The sequence below is a fragment of the Schistocerca piceifrons genome, chromosome 11, assembly GCF_021461385.2.
Source record: "Schistocerca piceifrons isolate TAMUIC-IGC-003096 chromosome 11, iqSchPice1.1, whole genome shotgun sequence".
In the NCBI taxonomy this organism is placed as follows: Eukaryota; Metazoa; Arthropoda; class Insecta; order Orthoptera; family Acrididae; genus Schistocerca; species Schistocerca piceifrons.
Window position 1 is genome coordinate 113,215,936 of NC_060148.1, and position 27,310 is coordinate 113,243,245.

A 27,310-nucleotide genomic window follows, 5' to 3' on the forward strand; every position below is an offset into this window, starting at 1 on the left:
CCACAGTCAGACATCGGTTGCGTTTGTGACATCGTGCTGCGTGAATGATTTCGTAAACGAGGAATTCAAAACTTCAGCTTTCGCTTTGCTGTCTCCTGTCGCTAGTGCGGACTGGCCGGCAGAAGCCATCGATCCGCCTGGTGACTTCACTCACGACCAGAATTTTCTCTGCTTCTCGGCACGATCTTTCGCTAAGATATCAGTGAGGAAGTTCCTGTACGCTTGGCGCGTTGATCGTCTTACCGACGCACGATTTCCTATTGACGCTTTCCTGTTGACATTAGCGCGTGCTTGTGTGAGTTACGTTGAGAACGTTTTGTAATCGCAGTTAGCACTCCGTCGTCAGGCCACGAGTGGCGTACCGGGACCATCCGAGCGCCGTGTCATCCTCGGGGGAGGATGCGGATAGGAGGGGCGTGTGGTCAGCACACCACTCTCCCGGTCGTTATGATGGTTTTCTTTGACCGGAGCCGCTACTATTCGGTCGAGTAGCTCCTCAATTGGCATCACGAGGCTGAGTGCACCCCGAAAAATGGCAACAGCGCAAGGCGGCCGGATGGTCACCCATCCAAGTGCCGGCATGCCCAACAGCTCTTTACTTCGGTGGTATAGCGGGAACCGGTGTATCCATTGCAGCAAGGCCGTCGCCATATTCTAATCGTACATTTGCGCGTGCTTGTGTGAGTTAAGTTTGTTTAGTTATTTTAGATTGACACTCTAATATTACACATTTTAACTAACTCCTTAGATTATCACCGAGCGAGGTGGCGCAGTGGTTAGCACACTGGACTCGCATTCTGGAGGACGACGGTTCAATCCCGTCTCCAGCCATCCTGATTTAGGTTTTCCGTGATTTTCCCTAAATCGTTTCAGGCTAATGCCGGGATGGTTCCTTTGAAAGGGCACGGCGGATTTCCTTCCCAATCCTTCCCTAACCCGTCTCTAATACCCTCGTTGTCGACGGGACGTTAAACACTAACCGCCACCACCGCCTTAGATTATCTTAGATAATCACTTGCTAATAAATTTACTGTAGTTCTTTGAATTACAATTGGTATAAATCGATCGTTTTTCAATCGTAGTACACCTACCAAAAAAAGTTGAATATGTTATTGGTTCTCGTATCTAGAAATGAGACAGATGTCTTACATGTATTGTTCGATAACTCAGAATATTTCGGAAACGAAAACTATATTGTGTGATCGTGAAATCAAAGAGGAACACTATTTTAAAATACACGGGTTGAGTCAAATGAAAACCTTAAATTTGTAATAACAAATCGAAGTTTCACGCCCTTATCTTATAAGTTGGTAAGCGTGCTACAAACAGGGTGCAGAATGGCCTGTAGGTGGCAGCATAGTGCAGATGCACACATACCGTCGCAGTATCAGTATAAAGATGGCCGGCCCACCTGCGACTTGCACCAGGGAAGAACAGCGTTCTGTTATTCGGGTTTTGCGTAGTGAAGGTGTGAAACCTATTGAAATTCATCTGCGAATGAAGGTTCAGTACGGTGACGCATGTTTGTCACAGCAGCAAGTCTACGACTGGAGTAGGAAGTTCCCAAATGTTGCGACTTCAGTGGAAGATGCTCCTCGTCCAGGCACAGAGAGTTGTGACTCCACAGAACACTGCAGCAGTTGAAGCCATACTGAACGAAAACTGCCGAGTGACACTGAATGACACTGCAGCATGTTTACAGATTAGTCATGGGTCAGCACACCACACTGTGCATGATGTGCTCCAGTTTCATAAAGTGTCTGCAAGATGGGTGCCACGGCAGCTGACTCCTGAAATGAGAGAACGACGTGTTGATGCTTGTGAATAACTCCTTCGGCGCTTTGAACGAGAACGTGATGGCTTCCCTGACAGAATCGTTACTGGGGACGAAACCTGGTTTCACTTCCACCAACCGGAAACGAAGAGAGCGAGCAGGGAATGGCGCCATTCCCCATCACCAAAACCAAAGTAGTTCCGAACAGAACCATCAGCAGGGAAGGTTACGCTGACTCTCTTTTGGGAAGAAAGAAGCGTCATTTTGGAGCATTACGTGCCTACAGGGACCACTGTCACCAGTGCATCATAGACAGATCTCCTAAAAAATCATCTACGGCCTGCAATTAAATCAATGCGACGTGGATTGCTGTCAGCAGGTGTCCTTTTGCAACGTGACAATGCAAGGCCCCACACTGCCCGTACAACAGTTGCAACAACGACAGACCTGCATTTTGAGTGTCTTCCTCATCCACCATGCTCACCAGACCTTGTCCCAAGTGATTCCCGTATGTTTAGACCACTCAAAGACGCAATGGGAGGAAAGAAGTTCCGTTCTGATGAAGAGGTACGCCACGCGGTGCATGAGTGGTTGCACGGACTACCAAAATAATTTTTTTCTAAAGGAATTTATGCACTTTGCAAGCGCTGGAGGACTTGCATTGAGCGTGGGGCGAGATTATGTTGAATAGTGATACAGCTTTGTACCACTTCCGCAGAATAAATAATATTTATTTGACTCAAAAAAGTTGCAATGTCCCACCACATCAAGAAACCGAAAATGTGTTCAGCGCACTGTTGAGTAACGTGTAGTTCCTCCACGAACCCTCCGGCACTCTTGAAAGCGAAGAAGCATGCTCAGTACCAACTCATTGCGCGTTTTTTGACACACATTGTGGCAGCATTCATGACAGCTTCAGTCGTTGAGGACTAGAAATGGCTCTTTAGAGCAAGCTCCATCCATGGTCTATGCAACTCAGATCCGGTGAGCATGCTGGACACACTGCGACCCCGATGAGGTCGGGCGTTGCAATCCTGTAGAGAGAACCCCCCCCCCCCCCCTGCAGTCACTGTAGATCCACTGACTGCGGGTCGCAGTATGTTGTTTTGACACACTGCGGCAGTCACGTGGCCTTAAATCTGAAGGAGTGGTGTGCGGCAGCCGTACAAGATACCTGCCCAGAATACCAGAATACGACTCAGCCACTGGACTGTTGGTGACGTCCCACAGCCACTGAGGGATCGTTGCGTAACCCCGTTCGTCTCCATATGTCGTCAGGCTGCAAGCGTATTCGCATTTCGTCTATGATCAGCGGTTTCGTGTCCAACGTTCGTCTGCTCCAGCCGATCATACACGAGCACGCCTGTAATGTGGACGGGGTGGTGGAGCCTTGAGAAGTCTTTGGCTGTAAAATCTGCATCTACATCTACATGGATACTCTGCGTTTAAGTGCCTGGCAGAGGGCTCATCGAACCAGCTTCACAATTCTCTATTATTCCAATCTCGTACAGCGCGCGGGAAGAATGAACACCTATATCTTTCCGAACAAGCTCCGATTTCCCTAATTTTTTTGATGATCGTTCCTCCCTATGTAATTCGATGTCAAGAAAATATTTTCGCATTCGGTGGAGAAAGTTGGTGATTGGAATTTCGTGAGAAGATTCTGTAGCAACGAAAAACGCTTATCTTTTAATGATGTCTGTTGTGGACTGGCAACACAGCCAATCCACTAGGAGGAAGCTAAAAGGCGCGCGTTTAAGCTCACACAGGCTGCCGTGAGGTCTGTAACAGGTCAGGGAAATGAGACTAGCAAAAATAGTACGTAGCTGCTGGAATACTTCACTTTAATCCATAATTGGTGAACATCGCACTTGACGGTACATGTTTTGCAGCATCAATAGTAACTGATAATGGCGCCTTGCTAGGTCGTAGCAAATGACGTAGCTGAAGGCTATGCTAACTATCGTCTCAGCAAATGAGAGCGTAATTTGTCAGTGAACCATCGCTAGCAAAGTCGGCTGTACAACTGGGGCGAATGCTAGGAAGTCACTCTAGACCTGCCGTGTGGCGGCGCTCGGTCTGCAAGCACTGATAGTGGCGACACGCGGGTCCGACGTATACTAACGGACCGCGGCCGATTTAAAGGCTACCACCTAGCAAGTGTGGTGTGTGGCGGTGACACCACAATGTCCATCCCAATTCCTGTATCATTTCTGTGACACTCTCTCCCATATTTCGCGATAATACAAAACGTGCTGCCTTTCTTTGAACTTTTTCGATGTAGTTCGTCAGTCCTATCTGGTAAGGATCCCACACCGCGCAGCAGTGTTCTAAAAGAGGACGGACAAGCGTAGTGTAGGCAGTCAACTTGGTAGGTCTGTTACATTCTCTATGTGTCCTGCCAATAAAACACAGTCTTTGATTAGCCTTCCCCACAACATTTTCTATGTGTTGGTTCAAATGGTTCAAATGGCTCTGAGCACTATGGGACTTAACTCCAGTGGTCATCAGTCCCCTAGAACTTAGAACTACTTAAACCTAACTAACCTAAGGACATCATACACATCCGTGCCCGAGGCAGGATTCGAACCTGCGACCGTAGCGGTCGCGCAGTTCCAGACTGTAGCGCCTAGAGCCGCTCGGCTACTCCGGCCGGCCTTCTATGTGTTCCTTCCAATTTAAATTGTTCGTAATTGTAATACCTAGGTATTTAGTTGAATTTTCGGCTTTTAGATTAAAGTGATTTATCTTGTAACCGATGTTTAATGAGTTCTTTTTAGCACTCATGTGGATGACCTCACATTTTTCGTTATTTAAGGTCAACTGCCACTTTTCGCACCATTCCGATATTCCTTATAAATCGTTTTGCAGTTTGTTTTGATCTTCTGATGACTTTATTAGTCGATAAACGAGAGCGTCATATGCAAACAACCGAAGACGGCTTTTCAGATTGTCTCGCAAATCATTTACGTAGACAAGGGCCTATAACACTACCTCGGGCAACGCCAGAAATCACTTCTCTTTTACTCTCTGACTTTCCGTCAATTACAACGAACTGTGACCTCTCTGACAGGAAATCACAGATGCAGTCACATAGCTGAGACGATATTCTATAAGCACACAATTTCACTAGAAATACGTAATCGATCTGATATGCCTTGTCAATAGCACTCAGCACTTCATGTGAATAAAGAGCTAGTTGTTGATGGGCGACTCCATGGCGTGCTGTGTGCACAATGACCAATATGTAAAATTAAAAGGAAGGTCAGCGTCGGCCGTAATATTCTGCTATCGATAAAACATCAATATTACTGCCAACGCTGACCTTCCTTTTATTTAAAGAGCTTGTTGTGTTTCATAACAACGATGTTTTCTAAACACATGTTGACTGTGTGTCAATAGACGGTTTTCGTCGAGATAATTCATAATGTTCGAACACAATATATGTTCCAAAATCCTGCTGCATGTCGACGTTAACGATATGGGCCTATAATATAGTGGATTACTCCTACTACCTTTCTTGAATATTGGTGTGACCTGTGCAACTCTCCAGTCTTTGGGTATGGATCTTTCGTCGAGCGAACGGTTGTATAAGATTTTTAAGTATGGAGCTAATGCATCTGCATACTCCGAAAGCAACCTAATTGGTATTCACTCTGGACCAGAAGACTTGCTTTTATTAAGTGATTTAAGTCGCTTCACTCATCACGAAGGCCGCTGCGCACAGTCTGGGTACTTGCGGCAGCCGCTGTGGCTTCTCGAAGCTCGTCCCGCGGAGCAGTCGCTGTCTTTGCAGGGCGTCTCAATGCAGACATCGTGACATATGGATGGTGAACTGCTGTAGTTTTCCGTGGACATAGTCAACCACAACGAAGAAAACCACCAGAAGACATCCACTGCCCCCACCCCAATGCCGCACCAGCCGCTACAGTAACAAACAAGCAATGGACAAAGAGTTCTAGATTAATCTAAGACTGTTTATTTTTAAGTAACATTTCTCTGTATGTATGTATAAACGCCTGAAGATGAACAGAACATGTTCGAAACGCGTTGTATTATGTTGGATTAAACATAAAACAAAAATTAGAAATAAATAATCATCTGACACAGACACGGTTCTCAAATATAGCCATTATGACCGAGAATAATTATGACTCGACGTTATTTTCTGGCTTCATAGACGGCAAGTGTTCTGTACCAATATGTTCGTTTCGGCTTCAGCTGTAGTACGGTGGCACGTTGCAAAACAGTTGTTGTTTGCACCCGTGTCTGTGTGTGTGTGTGTGGGGAGGGGGGGCGGGGGTGGGGGGTCCGTCCTTGAGATAAACTATCGCAATGTGACTCAAAAAATAATGAGCAGCATGTTGTCATAATAATGAGCAGCACGTTTTCACAATTTTATGATCGACAGGGATACCAGTTACACCATCTTTCAGCTAGAATTGCGCTGCTACTTCTCAAGGTGAAAATACATTATTAATAGCAACCAGGTCTGATGATAAAATATCGATATATCGACACGTTCCAGAAAATATCGTCACATATCGGGGATATACTTTCTTCCGATATATCCATATCGCAACTGTAATGTCGAGTCCGAAATTTTCATTTTATATCGTAATTTTCGCAATTTTCGGTAAATATTTGAAGTAGTTCTTTTGAAATTATAGTAGAACCTAATTTTACTTTCAGTGTGTAAAGGAATCTTTCTATCTTTTGCGCTTCCATCACGTCCAGTATTTGTCTTTAAGTGTGTGAAGCAAGTATATACGGCACAAAAGAAGAAGTCCGATTGTACTGTGGAGTTACAGATTGAACGAAACAACAAGCTCCCCAATGTGAAGAAATAGCAAACCAGGTCCATTAATTAAAATTTTTTTTAATGCAACTAGTGTGCTGTTTCTTCACATCGGCATTATTCTAAAACAGTTGCTGAAAATAACGAACAAACATCTGAATGACGAGACTGGTCTTTGCTGTGGGCAGAGGCCTCCGAGGCGAAAATGCTGACTTAATCGGCACTCGGCGCTACCAACATAAATTGCAGTTTTGACACTACAGAAATGAGAAAACGGTGAAGTCGACATGAAGCGCTCCGGACAAATCCGATGTGTGACGAAACCGAACAACGTACCCATCGGACACCTCTTATCCAAAAAATGGTTCAAATGGCTCTGAGCACTATGGGACTTAACTCCTGAGGTCATCAGTCCTCTAGAGCATTGAACTACTTAAACCTAACTAATCTAAGGACATCACACCCATCCATGCCCGAGGCGGCCGTAGCGGTCACGCGGTTTCGGACTGAAGCACCTAGAACGGCTCGGCCACAGCGGCCGGCCCCCTCTTACTGTACCACTTTTGCACTTACCATTGTTAGGGAAGTGGTGATCGCAAAGCGTGTACGCGTATCGTTTCCCTTCCAATTTCTGCTCTAAGGAGGATAAGCGGGCTGCTAGCTTCTTGATGTACAGAATAAATAATAACAATTCATTAAGCACGCAGTATCTTAGCAATGTGCAGCCGATATTTTTACAGGCCAGTGCGTATATATTTTATCCTTCGATATATCAAATGGCTCTGAGCACTATGGGACTTAACTGCTGCGGTCATCAGTCCCCTAGAACTTAGAACTACTTCAACCTAACTAACCTAAGGACATCACACACATTGACGCCCGAGGCAGGATTCGAACCTGCGACCCAGACTGTAGCGCCTAGAACCGCTCGGCCACTCCGGCCGGCCTTCGATATATCGATACTTTCGTCGACATGTCGTGAGACGATGATGACAGTGTTTTAAATATCCATTTATCGGACTCATAATATTTTTAAAATATCAACTGGCTAGAAAGAAGGATGAGATATACGAAGTGAAAAAGTTCAGTGCTCCATTGCGCGAGCAGGCCGGGTGGCCGAGCGGTTCTAGGCGCTACAGTCTGGAACCGCTTGGCCGCTACGATCGCACGTTCGAATCCTGTCTCGGGAATGGATGTGTGTGGTGTCCCTAGGTTAGTTAGCTTCAAGCAGTTCTAAGTTCTAGGGGACTGATGACAACAGCAGTGAAGTTCCATAGTGCTCAGAGCCATTTTTGAACCATTGCAGGACAAAATGTGGGATGCTATTTGCTGTGAGTTATTTTTTTTTTTTTTTTCATTTCTCACGGATCACTGAGGTGTAGAAAGCATATTCGCTGATAAGTCTCAGTTAATGCTGTTTAGGGAGGTAAGGTCGGGCCAGCAGGTATTGGCAACACGGTGGGAGGGGGTAATACGGTGGGCGACTCCAAAGCAATATGGTTACGCGGTTGGTGATCGCTGACTCGAATTTGCGTCTTCCAGTTTCCTAAACACGCTACAGTGATACCTCGTGGTGGTGAGACGAGCTCATTGTGACACAGATCATAATTTTATGGTGACTATTACGAACGTTTGTGGACATAAAGAGGCAGTACAATATTAAACAGTACACTTTGTGTCCTCGATGGCTAAGTCGGATACAGCGTTTTCCATGTAAGCAGAAGATTCCGAGTCTCAGTGGAGACACACATTTTCAGCAGTCCCCGTTGATTTTTATCACTGGTCTGGATTTCATTGTAATTTCATCCTTCAAAATGGTTCAAATGGCTCTGAGCACTATGGGACTTAACTTCTATGGTCATCAGTCCCCTAGAACTTAGAACTACTTAAACCTAACTAGCCTAAGGACATTACACAACACCCAGTCATCACGAGCCTGAGAAAATCCCTGACCACGCCGGGAATCTAACCCGGGAACCCGGGCGTGGGAAGCGAGAACGCTACCGCACTACCACGAGCTGCGGACCTTGATTCTTCCAGAGCTGAAAGATCACCAATGGTATCTGTTCTTTCGCAAATCTCCACATTCCGAATGGATGACAGCTCGAGATGCAAATCTGATCACCATTGTATCTTCGCCTATTATCCCTATAAATATCTAATACGACGAATGCAAGTATTTTGCGCTCCGTAAACAAAGACCACTTCATCTCAGATTCAGGAGAAGTAAAAATCTAGCTTACAAACAAAAGCTGAACGAAGCGAAAATGAGCGTAAAGAGAGCAATTAGGGAAACGTTCAATGATTTTGAAAGTATGCTGTTATGAAACGATGTGAGTAAAAACTAAGAGATTTTGGTCCTATGTAAAATCAGTAAGTGGGTCAACATCGTCTGTTCATTCTCTCAGCGACTACACCGGCATCGAAACGGAAGATAACAGAGAAAAGCCGGAAATACTGAATTCGGTCATCCGAAGTTGTTTCACCCCGGAAGATCGTAACACTGTCCTCCCTTTCAATCGTCGTATCAACGTCGAAATGGCAGATATTGAGGTAACCGATCCTGGAACTGAAAAGCAGCTACAATCGCTTAGTACTGGAATGGTTTGAGTACCAGACGATACTTACTAGGTTTTGTAAAGATTATGCGAAAGAATTTGGTCCCCATCCAGCAGTAATTTATCGTAGATCGCTTGAGCAACGAAAGGTACCTAACGACTGGAAAAAAGGGCAGGTCATTCCCGTTTTTAAAAAAGACCGTAAGACAGATCCACACAATTATAGACCTATATGGTTGACGTCAATCTGTTGAACTATAGAACATGTTTTATGCTCAAGAATTATGATCTTTTGGAAAATGAATATCTCCTCTATAAAAATCAACATGGATTTCGCAAACAGAGATCCTGCGAAACTCAGCTCGGTCTGTTCCTCCACGAGATCCACAGCACAGAGGACAACGGCACTCAGGTTGATGCCGTGTTCCTTGATTTCAGTAAGGCATTTGACACCGTCCCGCATTGCCATTTAATGAAAAAAAAATACGAGCTTACGGAGTATAGCAGCAGACTTGCGATTGGGCTCAAGACTTTCGTGCAGATAGAACTCAAAACGTCGCTCTACCGGAACGAAAGCGACAGATGTAATGGTAATATCCGGAGTACCACAGGACCGTTGCTGTTTACAATGTGTATAAATGCTCTATTAGAAGGCGTCGGCTGCTCTTTGAGGCTATTCACTGATGACGTAGTTGTCTGTACCAAAGTAGCAACGCCACAAGGTAGTAAGAAATTGTAGAACGACCTGCAGAGAACTGATGAATGGTGCAGGTTCTGGCAGTTGTCCTGAACATAAATAAGTGTAATATACTGCGCATACATAGGAAAAGAAATCCACTACTGTACAGCTACTCAATTGATGACAAACAGCTGGAGACAGCGTCTGCCGTAAAATATCTAGGCGTAACTATCCAGAGCGACCTTAAATGGAATGACCATGTAAAATAGATAGTGGGAAGAGCAGACATCACACTCAGATTCGTCGGTAGAATCTTAGGGAAATGTAACTCATCCTCGATAGAAGTGGCTTATAAGGTGCTTATTCGCCCGACTCTTGAGTATTGTTCTTCTACATGGGATCCCTATCAGATAGTAGAGAAGATAGAGAAGATCCAACGAAGAGCGGCGCGTTTCGTCACGGAATCGTTTAATGAGCGAGAGAGCGCTACGGATATGTGAAACAAACTCCACTGGCAGACGTTACAAGAGAGGCATTGTGCATCACGGAGAGATTTACTATTGAAATTTCGGGACAGCACTTTTCAGGAGGAGTCAGGCAACGTATTACTTCACCTCACATATACCTCGCGTATTGAGTACGAGGAGAAAATACGAGAAATTGGAGGGAATACAGAGGCTTAGCGACAATCATTCTTGCCACGCACTATTCGCAAGTGGTACAGGGTTGGAGCGACGAGACAGTGGTACCGAAGGTACCCTCCGCCACACACCATCAGTATGATGTAGATGAAATGTTACAGCACAACTAAAGATCTCACTGGTTCTGAATGTTCCAGACTATATTATAATAATATGATTGTGTAAATGTGCCATTACTCAAAATTTTTCTGGACGCAGGACGTTGTACTAAGTGTGCTACAACTGCGTGCGGGACTTGGAATATGACGATTCTTAAGCACTCGTTCGAACCTCGCGGTTGTGAGCGTCAAAGCGGCAGTGAACTCAGATTATTTTGCTGACGATGATGTTCGCGCTGGCGCTGGGTAAAGAGTAATGGAGAGTGTTTCGCATCGTGTTCAGCGAAGGAACACTGTATCTGGACTTTAAGCGCTTGCACATGGCTTTCCGTAGTTGATGCTTCGGGAAACCAACACGGAATTTAAGCTCCGCTACTAAAGTTTGTCAGTATTTATAATTATTTGTTAACAGCTCCCACCACGCAGAGTCATGTGAGGCCACCGTTCGGTGATACCTGGGTAACTTCATCAAACTTTTATAAGATATAATGTAGTTCTATTGTCTTAGTCAACATAATTAACCTTAAGCTAATTATTTGTTAAATCCTTTATTTTACAGCCCGCTAACCTGGCTATTAATTATTAGACCAGAGCGTTAACCCTTTCAGGCGATGTGGTTCCGTTTGGAGGCGCCTGGTATTTTTTCATTTCGATTCATATTCACAGTAGCGTCGCCTGTAGCCAACCTTTAGGTTTCAAGTACACTGGTGTCCAGAATTAATGCAACAAACCGCTATTTCCCAGTCATGTACCAAATTCGATAACCATACAAATTGTCAACAGATCTCCATACGATCGTGTTCTGCCAGGAAGACGGCATTTCGGTCTTCGGAAAACCACGTCAAGGATGGCATCAGGGCACCTACCAAACAAGGTAGTGCTTGCCGGGTAGCCCCCCCCCCCCCCCTCCACCCACACTCACTGTGTACACAGGCACAGCCGGCGCAGAATGGCACAGAGAAGGCGCCTACCAGACTCTCGGCGGTGGAGGGGCGTAGGAAGAGTGGAAGCGGGACAGCCGCAAACTGATTTGGCCCGATGGGTTCAAGTCAGTAGTTCTGTTGTTTCTCGGATGTGGCGACAGGTAATAGAGACCGAAACTGTATCCTGAAGACCACGCAGGGCAGTCCACGTGAGATATCAAAAAGAGAGGACCGTTATTTGACTGTAAGGGCACGGTGGTATCCTCAGTACTGCACGGCAACTGGCGTCTGACCTCGCAGCATCCACTGGACGTGTTGCAGCGAGCCAAACGGTGTACCGGAGGCTTCGGCAGAGTGGCCTTTATTGTCAGAGACCTGCTGTATGTGTACCTCCGGCGTGTCTTCACAGGAGGGAACGTCTAGAGTGGAACCGTCAAAATGCCACCTGAATGGTCGAACAGTGGGCCAATGTCCTTTTCTCAGATGTGTCCCGATTTAGTGTGGCGAGTGGTTCTCAACGGATTGGCATCTGGAGGGAACGTGGAAGACGAATTTGGAACCGAAACATTGTGGGAAAATACCGATATCAGAGAGGATTCCTAATGGTGCGGACAAGGATTATGTTGACCACGGGATCAGCTCTACTCGAAATTGTACTGGAGAATCAGGAAGTTTTAACTGTGAGGTCATCTTGGGACCTCATGGAAAGATAGGATCCCCAATGGTGTGGGACGCTCGACCGCCTCTTCATGAAATTGTACAGGTGAATCAGCAAGTCTTAACTGCTGCCAGGTATCGTGAGGCTCTTGCGAGGTGCTGTGGGCCCACACTTCGTATTGAAGGGCGATAATGTTCGACCTCTGAGAGCACAGGTGGTTGATGTTTCTTTGGAAATCCCAGATATCGCACACATGACGCGGGCCTCCTTACTCTCCTGATTTGAATCCCACAGAGCATGCCTGCGATGCGCTAGAGAGGCGGATCGCACCACGTTGTCATCCACCAACCACTCTCCAAGACTTCCGAGTGGCTCTGCAGGAAGAATGGGCGTTACTGCCTCAACATGAGACCGACAACGTCATTCACTGCATCCCCAGTCGTTGTCAGGCCTGTATTGCTGCCAGAGGTGGTCACACCACATTCTGAGAACATTAATCAGGTTATCGGAATGTGTGTGCAAATCGGTTAATTTGGAAAAAAAGGAAGAACATTTTTGTCTACCGTTACACATGTTGCAATTGTTTATGTTCAGTATTCTCACCATTTGAACTGCCAGCAAGACAAACTTTCATGTAAGTATGCAGGCTTTCGTGGCTGTTGTCACTGAAGTTAAAATCTTCTGGGTTATTAAGCCGCGCCATGTTTCAAGACAAACTTTCGTTCTGAAATCTCTTGCTCGCATAGAGATGGATAATGCATTGCATGCAACATTCTGTGGCCAGACGAAACCCATTTCCAATTACTAGGACATCATCGATATGTCCTTCCGGACACAAAGCTTTCCGCCCCGCCTGTGCCCCTCAACACCGACACTGGACTGTTGCTGACTGGAAACATGTTGCTCGTTTCAAATTATATCTAGTGGATGGTCGCGTACGAGAACGGAGACAACCCCACGAATCCATGGACCCTGCATGTCAGCAGGGGACTCTTGAAGATGGTGGAGGCTCTGTAATGGTGTGGGGCGTGTGCAGTTGGAGTGATATGGAACCCCTGTTACGTCTAGGTACGACTCTGACAAGTGACACGTACGTAAGCATCCTATCTGATCACGTGCATCTGTTCATGTCTACTGTCATTACTACGGACTTGGGAATTTCCAGCAGGACAATGCGACACCCCGCACGTCCAGAATTGTAGCAGGAACATTCTTCTGAGTCTAAACATTACCGCAGGCCAACAAACTCCCCAGACATTGACATTATTGAGCATATCTGGCAAGCCTTCCAACGTACTGTTTTCATAAGGGATTTCCCCCCCCCCCCCCCCCCTTTTACAGATTTATGTACTGGTGTCAGTTGTCTCTAGCACAACTTCAGACATTAGTCGAGTCCGTGCCACGTCGTGTTGCGGCACTTCTCCGTGCTTGCCGGGGCCCTACACGATATTAGCCAGTCGTACCAGTTTCTTTGCCTCTTCAGTTTAAATTACCAAGCGTATAATATGGGAATGAGGAGTGTCAGTTTTACGCAAGATGGCGCTCCTCTGCGCACTGTGCAGCCAGTGACGCGTCTGCTGCAGACGAATTTCTGAAATGCTAGAATTATCAGTCGTCACTTTCCATGCACACTGGCCGTCAAGATCACCAACTCCTTATGCGTGTGACTTCTGGCTGTGGGGTTATCTGGAAGATGTTGTGCTCAGTGCTCCAATTACGATTGTAGCTGAAATGAGGCAGCCATTGCGCAATGCTTTCTGAACGTGACCCCTGAGACACTGCGAACTGTTGTGTAACGTGTTGCTTCTCGAATCCTATTTGTGGTAGAAGGCGGTGGACACCGTACTGATGACATCTTGCGCCAGTCTCACGACAGTTAGAAACCGATCCCATTTGGCTTTATGTGTAGTTGTCGGGAGAATTACAAATGCATATTTCCCATCCGATGCGGTACGACCTCGCCTTGGTGGATGACGCCACCGAACTAACAGTGAAACAGCAGTTGTCTGTCATGCACATTGAATGGCGTAGATGGTGCAGTATGCAACTTCAACTGTGCCGTCTTGCTGTGATTAATCTATAGGTTCGAGCAGTCCACCGGTTACTGCCGGTTCATAATGTCCAACGGGCTCAATATTTCGGCAATCAGACACGCCGCCATCGTCAGGTGCGCTGACGAACTGAGCTCCTGAGGGCGCGCGGCGGCGGTCGCGAAATATTGTGCCCGTTGGACACTATGAACCGGCAGTATACCCGTGGACTGCTCGAGCAACAAATACGCCGGGAGAAACTGAAGAATCACAATCTATAAGTTGTCGCCGACCCAATTTCCGTTAAGGGGGTAGGACATGAAACGGTCCGACATGGAGACGCCACGCAGGGCAGTTTAATTTGCACTGGCTATACTTTTAGAAATAAATTCATAAAACTTTGTCACCAGGAAAGATTCAGGATTCACACTCATAGCAGTGGAAGTTCAAAAACATAACAGAATAAATTATTTTTTACATATGCAATTTCTTCGCTTTTTTCACTTACTATTGGCTGCATTTGTTGCAATACGTACGCTTTTGTAAATAAGTAAGAGAGATTCTTCGATGAAGTTTGCACGTGATACAAACTATACTTACAGGTGTATGAAATTCTAGATTTTTTCCAACCTATTAAAAACTGTGGTAAACACTGAGACAATTAACTATAAAGTTTGAGTTTTTTCTAAAGATGAAGTTTAAAATGTAACAGCTCATTCACTTTTTCATAAACCAAATAAATTCTAGAGTTTCATACACCTGTAAGTATGGTTTGTACGCTGTGCAATTTTCATCGAAGAATCTCTCTTACTTATGATGAAAAATGTGCCGATAGCAACAAATGCAGCCAATACTAAGTGAAAAAATGAATTGCACATGTAAAAAATAATGTATTCTATTATGTTTTTGAACTTCCACTGCTATGAGAGTGAGTCCCTCCTGGTCATGCCGACAAAGTTTTATGAATTAATTTCTAAAATATAGACACTGGAAATTAAAATGTAATGTGGTGCCTCTCCTGCTCCAAATCGTCCGATCCCTCTTAAGAGACATACAGTGCCGTTTATTGGTACAGTTTTCGTTATCACTGTTGTTGCATTATGTTTCCCGCTGCATCAGTAATATACTGTTCAGATTAGACATCAATCTGAGCAGTGGTTCTCCTTGTACAGGGTTTTGAAAGTGGAACTTCAAGTATCGACACTGAAACGCCAAGGAAACTGGTATAGGCATGCGTATTCGAATACACAGATATGTAAACAGGCAGAATACGTCGATGCGGTCGGCAACGCCTGTATAAGACAAAAAGTGTCTGGCGCAAGTGTTACAGCGGTTACTGCTGCTACAATGGCTATCAAGATTTAACTGAGTTTGAAAGTGATGTTACAGTCGGCGCACGAGCGATGGGACACAGCATCTCCGAGGTAGCGATTTTCCCGTCGACCATTTTACGAGTATACAGTGGATATCAGTTATCCCATATCACTGCGGCTGGAAATAGATCCTGCAAGAACGGCACCAATGGCGACTGGAGAGAATCGTTCAACGTGACACAAGTGTAACTCTTCCGCAAATTGCTGCAGATTTGAATGCATGGCCATCAACGAGTGCCATGGTGCGAACCATTCAACGAAACATCACCGATACGGGCCTTCGAAACTTAAGGCCCACTCGTTTACTCTTGATGACTGCACAACACAAAGCTTTACGGCACGCCTGGGCATATCAACACCGACATTTGACTTATGATGCCTGGAGCCGGCCGGAGTGGCCGAGCGGTTCTATACAGTCTGGAACCGCGCGACCACTACGGTCGCACGTTCGAATCCTGCCTCGGGCATGGATGTGTGTGATGTCCTTAGGTTGGTTAGGTTTAATTAGTTCCAAGTTCTAGGGGACTGATGACCTCAGGAGTTGCCTGGTGAAACGTTGTTGTGATGCTCGTGTAAGGAGGAGAAACGCGTACCATCACGTTTCCGCCTATCGCGATTGCGGTTTATCGTATCGCGTTGGTCGAGATCCAATGACTGTTAGCAGAACATGGATTCGGTGGGTTCAGGAGGATAATACGGAACGCCGTAATGGAACCCAACGGTCTCGTATAGCTAGCAGTCGAGATGACAGGCATCTTATTCACATGGCTGTAACGGATCGTGCAGCCACGTCTCGATCCCTGAATCAACAGACGGGGACGTTTGCAAGACAACAACCATCTGCACGAATAGATCGACGACGTTTGCAGCAGCACGGACTATCAGCTCGGAGACCATGGCTCCGGTTACCCTTGAAGCTGTATCACAGACAGGAGCGCAAGCGATGGTGTACTCGACGACGAACCTGCGTGCACGAATAGCAAAACGTCTTTTCGGATGAATCCAGATGCTGTTTACAACATCGTGATGGTCGCATCCGTGTTTGGCGACATTGCGGTGAACGCACATTGGAAACGTGTATTCGTCAGCGCTATTCTGGCGTATCACCTTGCTCGATGGTATGGGGCGCTATTGGCTACACGTCTCGGTCACCTCATGTTCGCACTGACGGCACTTTGAACAGTGGACGTTACATTCAGATGTGTTACGACCCGTTGCTCTACCCTTCATTCGATCCCTGCGAAACGGTACATTTCATCAGGATAATGCACGACCGCATGTTCCCGGTCCTGTACGGGCGTTTCAGGATACAGAAAATGTTCGACTGCTGCCCTGACCAGCTCATTCTCCAGATCTCTAACCAACTGAAAACGTCTGGTCAATGGTGGCTCGTCACAATACGGCTGTCACTACTCTTGATGAACTGTGGTATCACGTTGAAGCTGCATGGGCAGCTGTACCTGTACACACCATCCAAGCTCTGTTTGACTCAATGCCTAGGCTTATCAAGGTCGTTATTACTGCCAGAGGTCGCTGTTCTGGGTACTGATTTCTCAGGATCTATGCACCCAAATTGTGTGAATATGTAATCACAGCTCAGTTCTAGTATAATATATTTGTCCAATTAATACCCGTTTATCACCTCCATTTCTTCTTGATGTAGCAATTTTAAAGGCCAGTAGTGTACTTCCCTGCACATCATTGTACAAAATTGACGAAATAGTTCTGCAGTATTAGTAAATTTAGAGGTAGCTATTGAGAATGTTGACTGGAAAATGGGCTTTGTAATTCTTGAGGTAACCAAGATAAAGTACATGGAGCGAAAGTTTAGTTAGAAGTTTTACAGAAACGATACTGCAGCTATAAGAGTCGAAGTACAGAATATGGAGTCAGTTGTTGAGAACAGGGTGGGACCATATTGCAGTCTATCGCCAGTGTTACTCAGACTGTACATTGAGCAAAGACGAAAGGAAAGGAAAGCGAAATTTGGAAAGGGAATTAGGATTGAAACGTGACACAGGGCTCCCTGCTATATGGCACATTCGCCGCAGTGCTACTGTAAGAGGTATGTATTTATGGTCATATCTATGTCATCCATGAGTTTCCAGGGCCTTACAGTATTCGGAATTTTCAATGCGTTACTGTTATGGCCGTCTTCCTTTTATACTAACAGAATGAGAAGGTAGAGAGAGAGGGGGGAGGGGCAGGGAGAGAGAGGGAGGGAGAGACACAGAGGGACACAGATAGAGAGAGAGAGAGGGTGGGTGAGGGTGGAGAGAGAAAGGGAGGGAGAGAGACCGACAGACAGAGGGAGAGAGGGGGGAGAGCAGGGAGAGAGAGAGAGAGAGAGAGAGAGAGAGAGAGAGAGAGAGAGAGAGAAGGGGGAGGACGGGAAGAGGGAGGAGGGACAGAGAGAGAGGCAGACAGAAAGGTGGGAAGGGGGGAGAGAGAGGGAGGGAGAGAGACAGAGAGAGGCAGACAGAGAGGGGGGGAGGGCGTAAGAGAGAGGGAGGTAGAGAGACAGAGAGAGAGTGAGAGGGGGGAGGGTGGGGAGAGGGAGGGAGTGAGAGAGATACAGAGAGAGGGGGAGGGTGGCGAGAGAGAGGGAGGGAGAGAGACAGACAGACAGAGACAAAGGGTGGTGTGGAGGATAGTGTGATCGAGACATGGTCTGTCATAGAACTTTTTTGTCACAATCTTTGTCCGAATCATTTTTCCTGCAGTGAATCTATGAGTTTGCAAGGGTCACTCAGGACCTAACAGCTCACTTTTTGTTCTGAACTGACAACAACGTTTCATATCAGCGCACAGTCCGCTGCACAGTGAAAATCTCATTCCAGTTTGTGGCTTGTTGCTGTTCAACATGAACAATTTAAAGTAGACGTTATTTTTTTAAAAAAAGTTCTTTCTTCTATATCTCAGTTGACACCAGCGCTAAAAATATGAACCAAATAAAAACATACTTGCCACTCTATGCTCCAACATATCTCGAAAACCGCATGTCGCTATGTGTAGGGGTGCTACGTCTTACGTGACTCACACGAAAGGAAATTTTACGTCTAAAAATTTCACCTTAAAAGGAAAAAAAAAAGCTTATTCGAATGGAACATTTTTATCACGACTGCTATGGTTAATTAATATTTCGGTTTTATTTCTCGGTTATTAGTAGAAAAATAAACAACATCTGTGACAACAGAGAGCAAAGAAATACCGGTAATTTAGAACTAGGATACCGGTATTTGCCGGCCAGTGTGGCCAAGCGGTTCTAGGCGCTTCAGTCTGGAACATCGCGACCGCTACGGTCGCAGGTTTGAATCCTGCCTCGGGCATGGATGTGCGTGATGTCCTTAGGTTAGTTAGGTTTAAGTAGTTCTAAGTTCTAGGGGACTGCTGACCTCAGACGTCAAGTCTCATAGTGCTCAGAGCCATTTGAACCATTTGAACCCAGCTGTGGACTGAGCCAACAACAACAACAACAACATTAACAACACCCAAGTACTGAATTACTCTCCAGTCTTTGCGCAACACATGCTTGGCAGTGCGCCTACACGTTCCGGCTATAGCGTTAAATAATCGTGCGGAGCTGTTGCGGTCCTTCAGTTTATCGACGTGCAGCCATTCTATTTTGAGTCCTTTCTAGTCTCCTACTGATAGTGAGTCACTTTTCGTCGCCGCTGTGTGCCGTGGCTCACAGCTGTAGCTGCTGCTACCAACGGCGCCACTAGTTGAGGAGGATGGGGCGGGGCGCTGGAAGGGCACAGGTATGGACGGCTGATGCTAATAACTCTGCGGGTGGCGGGTGGAATGTATGGAGAACGCGAAGCGCAGTTCCGCAATGCGTTGGACTCGAATATTAGGAGAAGCCCTTTAGTAATTACAGAACATGCTAGTGACACCTATTTATAATGGACACTTACCGAAATAAACAAGCCTACGACAAAGACTTGATTACCATGCGATACCCGCCCGCTACCGTGTCGTCTTCTGCCGTATGACGACACTGATAATTTCCTCACAGTGGCAACAAACCCAACACACACGCAATAGATTTATTTCAGCAGGTATTACACGAATCACTGACAGACATTCATTTAAAATAAAAACTTATCAGATGACTGAAAAGTGGAAATCACGTTGCTTATGGTGTGGCTTACAGAAGAACATTTAAGTCTTGTCCCGACTTTACAGGATTACTCTTAAGAAAATTACGTAATCAATGAACAGTGATCTATGAAACTGAGGATAAGCAGAATATGTTTCCAGAATGAGGAGAGCTTCTGTAAAGTTTCGAAGGTACGAGACGAGATACTGGCAGAAGTAAAGCTGTGAGGACGGGGCGTGAGTTGTGCTTGGGTGGCTCAGCTTGCAGAGCACTTGCCCGCGGAAGGAAAAGGTCCCAAGTTCGAGTCTGGGCCCGGCACACAGTTTCAATCTGCCAGGAAGTTTCAGAGTATGTTTAATTGCAGACGTGTTTCACTCGATCCTGTCTTTTCAAAATCCCTGAGAAAGTTGCTGTCAAGGGGTACTGAGACCTATAGATTAGCTTTCGTAAAGACTTCTTCACAAAGAAAGCGTAAACGTAAGATCAGTCGACAGGCAACGCAGACCCAACGGTACCGACCGGCCGCCGTGACATCCTCAACGCACAGGCGTCACCGGATGCGGATATGGAGGGGCATGTGGTCAGCACACCGCTCTCCCATCCGTATGTCACTTTCCGAGACCAGAGCCGCAACTTCTCAGTCAAGTAGCTCCCCACTTCGTCTCACAAGGGCCGAGTGCACCCCGCTTACCAACAGCGTTCGGCAGACGGATGGTCACCCATCCAAGTGCTAGCCCAGCCCGACAGCTCTTCTGTGATCCGAGGGAACCGATGTTACAACTGCGGAAATGCCGGTGGTTCACGAAGGAAACAATACATCAAAAATTTAGTATTTTCTCAGCTAAGCAGGAAAAATTATCCTATTGACATATTTGGTGACTTTGCACAAATCCGTTTGCGCACACCACAGAATCCTACTTGTCAGTCTAATGAGTGATGGTGTCATTAACGGCATCCGTCTACCATAGATGGAATCTGGCCTTCGCAACACAAATCTTAGTGTGGTGCAAGCATGAGACTCACCTCATAAAGGTGGGGAACACTTCGTATGAGCTCCAACAACGATCGGTAGCACTCTTGTTGTTTGACTACGTGAATCGTCTTGCATTGACTTTAAAGTGCTGATCAAAGAACTTAAGTGTTTGCAGGTGGCACGAGCACTGCACTCAGCCTTGCGAGACAAGCTCTAATCACAACTGAACAGCTCTACACGCGGTTCACGTTTGACTGTTTAAGTCTTGATACGTACTACGTGATATCAAAAAGGGTTCAAAAGTGGTTCAAATGGCTCTGAGCACTTACATCTCGGACTTACCATCTGAGATCATCGGTCCCCTAGAACTTAGAACTAATTAAACCTAACTAACCTAAGGACATCACAAACATCCATGCCCGAGGCAGGATCCGAACCTGCGACCATAGCGGTCGCGCGGTTCCAGACTGTAGCGCCTAGAACCGCTTCGCCACTCCGGCCGGCAAGCAAGAAGACTCGAGATCGAACCGATCAGGGCACGAATCTAGATTTATTTCTTCAGTTTCCATACGCACTAGCTACGTGAAGGACAGTTTGCTAAATTCCTTATGGTTCAAATGGACACCAGGTTAACACGGAATCAATATGTAGATACACAAATCAAGAATATTTTTAAGCTGAAGAAATGAATTCAAATCTGTGCCGCGGCCGTGTTTCGAACCTTGATCTTCTACTTACTAGGCAGAAATGATGACCATAGATCTACTGTACTGTGGTGACACAGTGGTCAACATCTCTGTCTAGTAAGCAAGAAGAAAAAAAAACTGGTTCAAATGTCTCTGAGCACTATGGGACACAACTGCTGTGGTCATCAGTCCCCTAGAACTTAGAACTACTTAAACATAACTAAGGACATCACAAACATCCATGCCCGAGGCACGATTCGAACCAGCGACCATAGCGGTCGCGCGGTTCCAGAATGTAGCGCCTAGAACCGCCTCGCCACTCAGGCCGGCAAGCAAGAAAACTCGGGTTCGAATCCCAATCGCGGCACTAATGTTGATTCAGTTCTTCAGTTTCCATACGCACTAGATAACTGAAAGACAGTCTGTAAAATTCCTTATGGTTCAAATAGACACCAGGTTAAAACAGAATCAGGACGTAGATACACAAATCAAGAATATTTTGGAAGCTGAAGAAATGAATTAAAATTAGTGCCCCGGCCGTGTTTCGAACCCAGATCATCCGCTTACTACACAGAAATGATGACGATAGCTCTACAGTACTGTGGTGGCGCAGTGGTCAACATCTCTGTCTAGTAAGCAAGAAGAAAAAAAACTGGTTCAGATGTCTCTGAGCACTATGGGACTCAACTGCTGCGGTCATCAGTCCCCTAGAACTTAGAACTACTTAAACCTAACTAACCTAAGGGCATCACAAACATTCATGCCCGAGGCACGATTCGAACCAGCAACCATAGCGGTCGCGCGGTTCCGGACTGTAGCGCCTAGAACCGCCTCGCCACTCAGGCCAGCAAGCAAGAAAACTCGGGGTCGAATCCCGATCGCGGCACTAATGTTGATTCAGTTCTTCAGTTTCCATACGCACTAACTAAGTGAAAGACAGTTTGTAAAATTCCTTATGGTTCAAATGGACACCCGGTTAAAACAGAATCAGGACGTAGATACACAAATGAAGAATATTTTGGAAGCTGAAGAAATGAATTAAAATTTGTGTCCCGGCCGTGTATCGAACCCATATCTTCTGCTTACTACACAGAAATGATGACGATAGCTCTACAGTACTGTGGTGTCGCAGTGGTCAACATCTCTGTCTAGTAAGCAAGAAGAAAAAAAACTGGTTCAAATGTCTCTGAGCACTATGGGACTCAATTGCTCGGTCATCAGTCCCCTAGAACTTAGAACTACTTAAACCTAACTAACCTAAGGACATCATAAACATCCATGCCCGAGGCACGATTCGAACCAGCGACCATAGCGGTCGCGCGGTTCCAGACTGTAGCGCCTAGAACCGCCTCGCCACTCAGGCCGGCAAGCAAGAAAACTCGGGGTCGACTCCCGATCGCGGCACTAATGTTGATTCAGTTCTCCAGTTTCCATACGCACTAACTAAGTGAAAGACAGTTTGTAAAATTCCATATGGTTCAAATGGACTCCAGGTTAAAACAGAATCAGGACGTAGATACACAAATCAAGAATATCTTGGAAGCTGAAGAAATGAATTAAAATTTGTGCCCCGGCCGTGTTTCGAACCCAGATCTTCTGCTTACTACGCAGAAATGATGACGATAGCTCAACAGTACTGTGGTGGCGCAGTGGTCAACATCTCTGTCCAGTAAGCAAGAAGAAAAAAAACTAGTTCAAATGTCTCTGAGCACCATGGGACTCAACTGCTGTGGTCATCAGTCCCCTAGAACCTAGAACTACTTAAACCTAACTAACCTAAGGACATCACAAACATCCATGCCCGAGGCACGATTCGAATCAGCGACCATAGCGGTCGCGCGGTTCCGGACTGTAGCGCCTAGAACCGCCTCGCCACTCAGGCCGGCAAGCAAGAAAACTCGGGGTCGAATCCCGATCGCGGCACTAATGTTGATTCAGTTCTTCAGTTTCCATACGCACTAGCTAACTGAAAGACAGTTTGTAAAATTCCTTATGGTTCAAATGGACACCAGGTTAAAACAGAATCAATAGGTAGATACACAAATCAGGAATATTTTGGAAGCTGAAGTAATGATTTAAAATTTGTGCCGCGGCCGTCTTTCGAACCTGGATCTTCTGCTTACTACGCAGAAATGATGACCACAGCTCTACAGTGCTGTGGTGGCGCAGTGGGCAACACCTGTGTCTAGTAAGCAAGAAGACTCGGGATCGAATCCCGATCACGGCACTAATCTACACTCCTGGAAATGGAAAAAAGAACACATTGACACCGGTGTGTCAGACCCACCATACTTGCTCCGGACACTGCGAGAGGGCTGTACAAGCAATGATCACACGCACGGCACAGCGGACACACCAGGAACCGCGGTGTTGGCCGTCGAATGGCGCTAGCTGCGCAGCATTTGTGCGCCGCCGCCGTCAGTGTCAGCCAGTTTGCCGTGGCATACGGAGCTCCATCGCAGTCTTTAACACTGGTAGCATGCCGCGACAGCGTGGACGTGAACCGTATGTGCAGTTGACGGACTTCGAGCGAGGGCGTATAGTGGGCATGCGGGAGGCCGGGTGGACGTACCGCCGAATTGCTCAACACGTGGGGCGTGAGGTCTCCACAGTACATCGATGTTGTCGCCAGTGGTCGGCGGAAGGTGCACGTACCCGTCGACCTGGGACCGGACCGCAGCGACGCACGGATGCACGGCAAGACCGTAGGATCCTACGCAGTGCCGTAGGGGACCGCACCGCCACTTCCCAGCAAATTAGGGACACTGTTGCTCCTGGGGTTCGGCGAGGACCATTCGCAACCGTCTCCATGAAGCTGGGCTACGGTCCCGCACACCGTTAGGCCGTCTTCCGCTCACGCCCCAACATCGTGCAGCCCGTCTCCAGTGGTGTCGCGACAGGCGTGAATGGAGGGACGAATGGAGACGTGTCGTCTTCAGCGATGAGAGTCGCTTCTGCCTTGGTGCCAATGATGGTCGTATGCGTGTTTGGCGCCGTGCAGGTGAGCGCCACAATCAGGACTGCATACGACCGAGGCACACAGGGCCAACACCCGGCATCATGGTGTGGGGAGCGATCTCCTACACTGGCCGTACACCACTGGTGATCGTCGAGGGGACACTGAATAGTGCACGGTACATCCAAACCGTCATCGAACCCATCGTTCTACCATTCCTAGACCGGCAAGGGAACTTGCTGTTCCAACAGGACAATGCACGTCCGCATGTATCCCGTGCCACCCAACGTGCTCTAGAAGGTGTAAGTCAACTACCCTGGCCAGCAAGATCTCCGGATCTGTCCCCCATTGAGCATGTTTGGGACTGGATGAAGCGTCGTCTCACGCGGTCTGCACGTCCAGCACGAACGCTGGTCCAACTGAGGCGCCAGGTGGAAATGGCATGGCAAGCCGTTCCACAGGACTACATCCAGCATCTCTACGATCGTCTCCATGGGAGAATAGCAGCCTGCATTGCTGCGAAAGGTGGATATACACTGTACTAGTGCCGACATTGTGCATGCTCTGTTGCCTGTGTCTATGTGCCTGTGGTTCTGTCAGTGTGATCATGTGATGTATCTGACCCCAGGAATGTGTCAATAAAGTTTCCCCTTCCTGGGACAATGAATTCACGGTGTTCTTATTTCAATTTCCAGGAGTGTAGATTCATTTCTTCTGTTTCCAACATTATCGTAGATCAAGATGAGACTTAAATGCCTCGGAGTAAATGTAATTATAAGATCTATACATATCAAGACGTCCAGTTTTGCACGTATTGCCCTCAGAAACATCTCCAAGTCTGTTGATGTAAAGACAAGAATGTTAGATTATTTTGAATGTTTCCATCCTCATTACGTCCTGCGGAAGCACATTAAAAACATAGATAATGTGGTTTTTCAGCGAAGCAAAGCAAAATTGTAGAAGTCTTTCTAGGACCTTGGAATTCTTACACTCACCTACCAACACATTTACTCTTTAGTGGCTTTGGCCTCTGACACTAAAAATCGCTGTAAGGTGACTCATGAGTTGCACGGTTAATAGGGAAGACTTAGAAATACTGACTATCTGGACTGTGCCTCTGGTACTGGATTCAGAACGGCGTTCTACACTTCAACACGCTGCAGTCTAACGTGAAGCAGAAATTTGGTAATCCCTACCATGCCAAAGGAAGAGAAAAAATATTCGTCATTAGCCTTGTAGTATTTATTTCATTAGTCGTTGAAAATCTTCGTCCTTTCCTAGGTCTCTTCAGCTATGGGGAGAGGAAAACGTCGCAGGGGGCAAAACTCCTTGAATATGGTGGCCGAGGCACGATTGTCGTGTTGTTTCTGGCCAAAAAATCTCTCGCAAGCAACTATGAACGAGCAGATGCATTCTTGTGATGCAAAAACCATGAATTGTGTTTCCACAATTCCGAAGTTTTTTGCTTCTTGCCTCTCGCAAACAGCACGTAACGTCAAGGTAATACCCCTTATTGACCGTACGACCTTCAGGGAAAAATTAATGATGCACTACGCCACGGTAATTAAAAAAGAACTGTGAGAAAAACTTTGACATTTGATCGACCTTGGTAGAGTTTTTTCAGTCTTGACTCTCCATTGGGGTGATTCTGCTTTGGTTCGACGTCATAACCATAAACCCATGTTTCGTCACCACTTACGATCATTATGAGCAAATCGGGATCATCACTGAGGTCATTCAAAAACTCCTGAGCGATGCTCATTTGACAATTCTCTTGATCAAAATTGAGAAGTTTTGGAACAAACTTCGCAACACACGTCTCGTGCCCAAACAAACCATCTGAAAAAATTGCCCGACACGAGCCGACAGATACGCCAACATCCTCACCCACTTCTCTTACGGTAATTCGACGATTTTCCAAAGCGATTTTCTTCACTGCGTCGATCTGTTTTTCATGCGCTGGGGCGTCCAGAGCGACGTTCGACATTGGCAACTTTTCCGCCACGCTGGAAGAGCATGAACCGTTCGCAAAATTTTTTTTTTCTTAGAGAAACATTTCAAGTGTTTCAGAGCACTTGATACTATTTTTCACACAAAATTTAATGCAAATTCGTTGCTCCATTTTGTATATTAATCCAAAATCGCCGAGCATACTACAACACATCTGACTTTTCTGTCTGTCAAAAACAAACGATGAATGCTGTACACTTGAGTCTGTGAATATATATGTTCAGGACATGTGTACCAATATTAAAACAACAAAAAACGAATGTACGCTGCCCGCTCAATTTGAAAAATCACCTTACTTTTTGAGCTGCCTCGTAGATCTGATGATGTTCTATGTAGCAGATCGAAACTAATCATCTACTAATAAGAAGTAACCGCATGCGACCACAGCTGTGTTTGCTAAACAGATTATAAATTTAGACCTGTGTTTCGTGCAACAATGTTCCCAAAAATTTTGAACACGTAGAGACTTACGACATGGGTCCTGCCCCGTTGCTCGCCGCGAACACCGTGCACAGTGGGCGCCCGCCGGCTTGGCCTCTTATCCTCAGGCTATCAGCCGCTGAGCTGCCGACCTTCCACCCACTCTGTCCTCTCTCTGTCCTCTCCTGCAGACCCCTCGCCCACCCCCTCCCCAATCCCCCGGCACACACACACAGTCACACACACACACACACACACACACACGCACACGCACACACACGCACGTTCGTAGTATCCTTGCGCAACACCGAAACCCACAGAGGCCAGACGGTACGTCATAACTAAGGCGATTTCCATACTGCATATTCTCAGCTTGCCTCGTCAACCGACTAGGGATGGGAAACACCGCCCGGTTTAAACTGATAGCAAGATTTCAGTTCCGAATAACCGGTAATTTCGGTATTTCTTTAGTCTCGGTTATAACAGGAGCATTTTTTTAAAATTTTTTACTAAGCTTCAGCTGCAAAATACTAACACGAATTCTTTACAGACGAAAGGAAAAACTAGTAGA

At 46.4% G+C, this 27,310-nt stretch overlaps 1 protein-coding gene across 2 annotated transcripts in view; it reads right to left on the reverse strand.

Annotated features, from left to right (window-relative positions):
- Positions 1-26,896, reverse strand: part of LOC124719995 — a 517,761-nt gene extending 490,865 nt beyond the window's left edge. For both annotated transcript variants that reach the window (XM_047245223.1, XM_047245222.1), the window contains exon 1: positions 26,791-26,896. The gene's annotated coding sequence lies outside the window, so the exon portion shown is untranslated. The remainder of the gene's footprint in view (positions 1-26,790) is intronic.
- Positions 26,897-27,310: the final 414 nt, after the last annotated feature.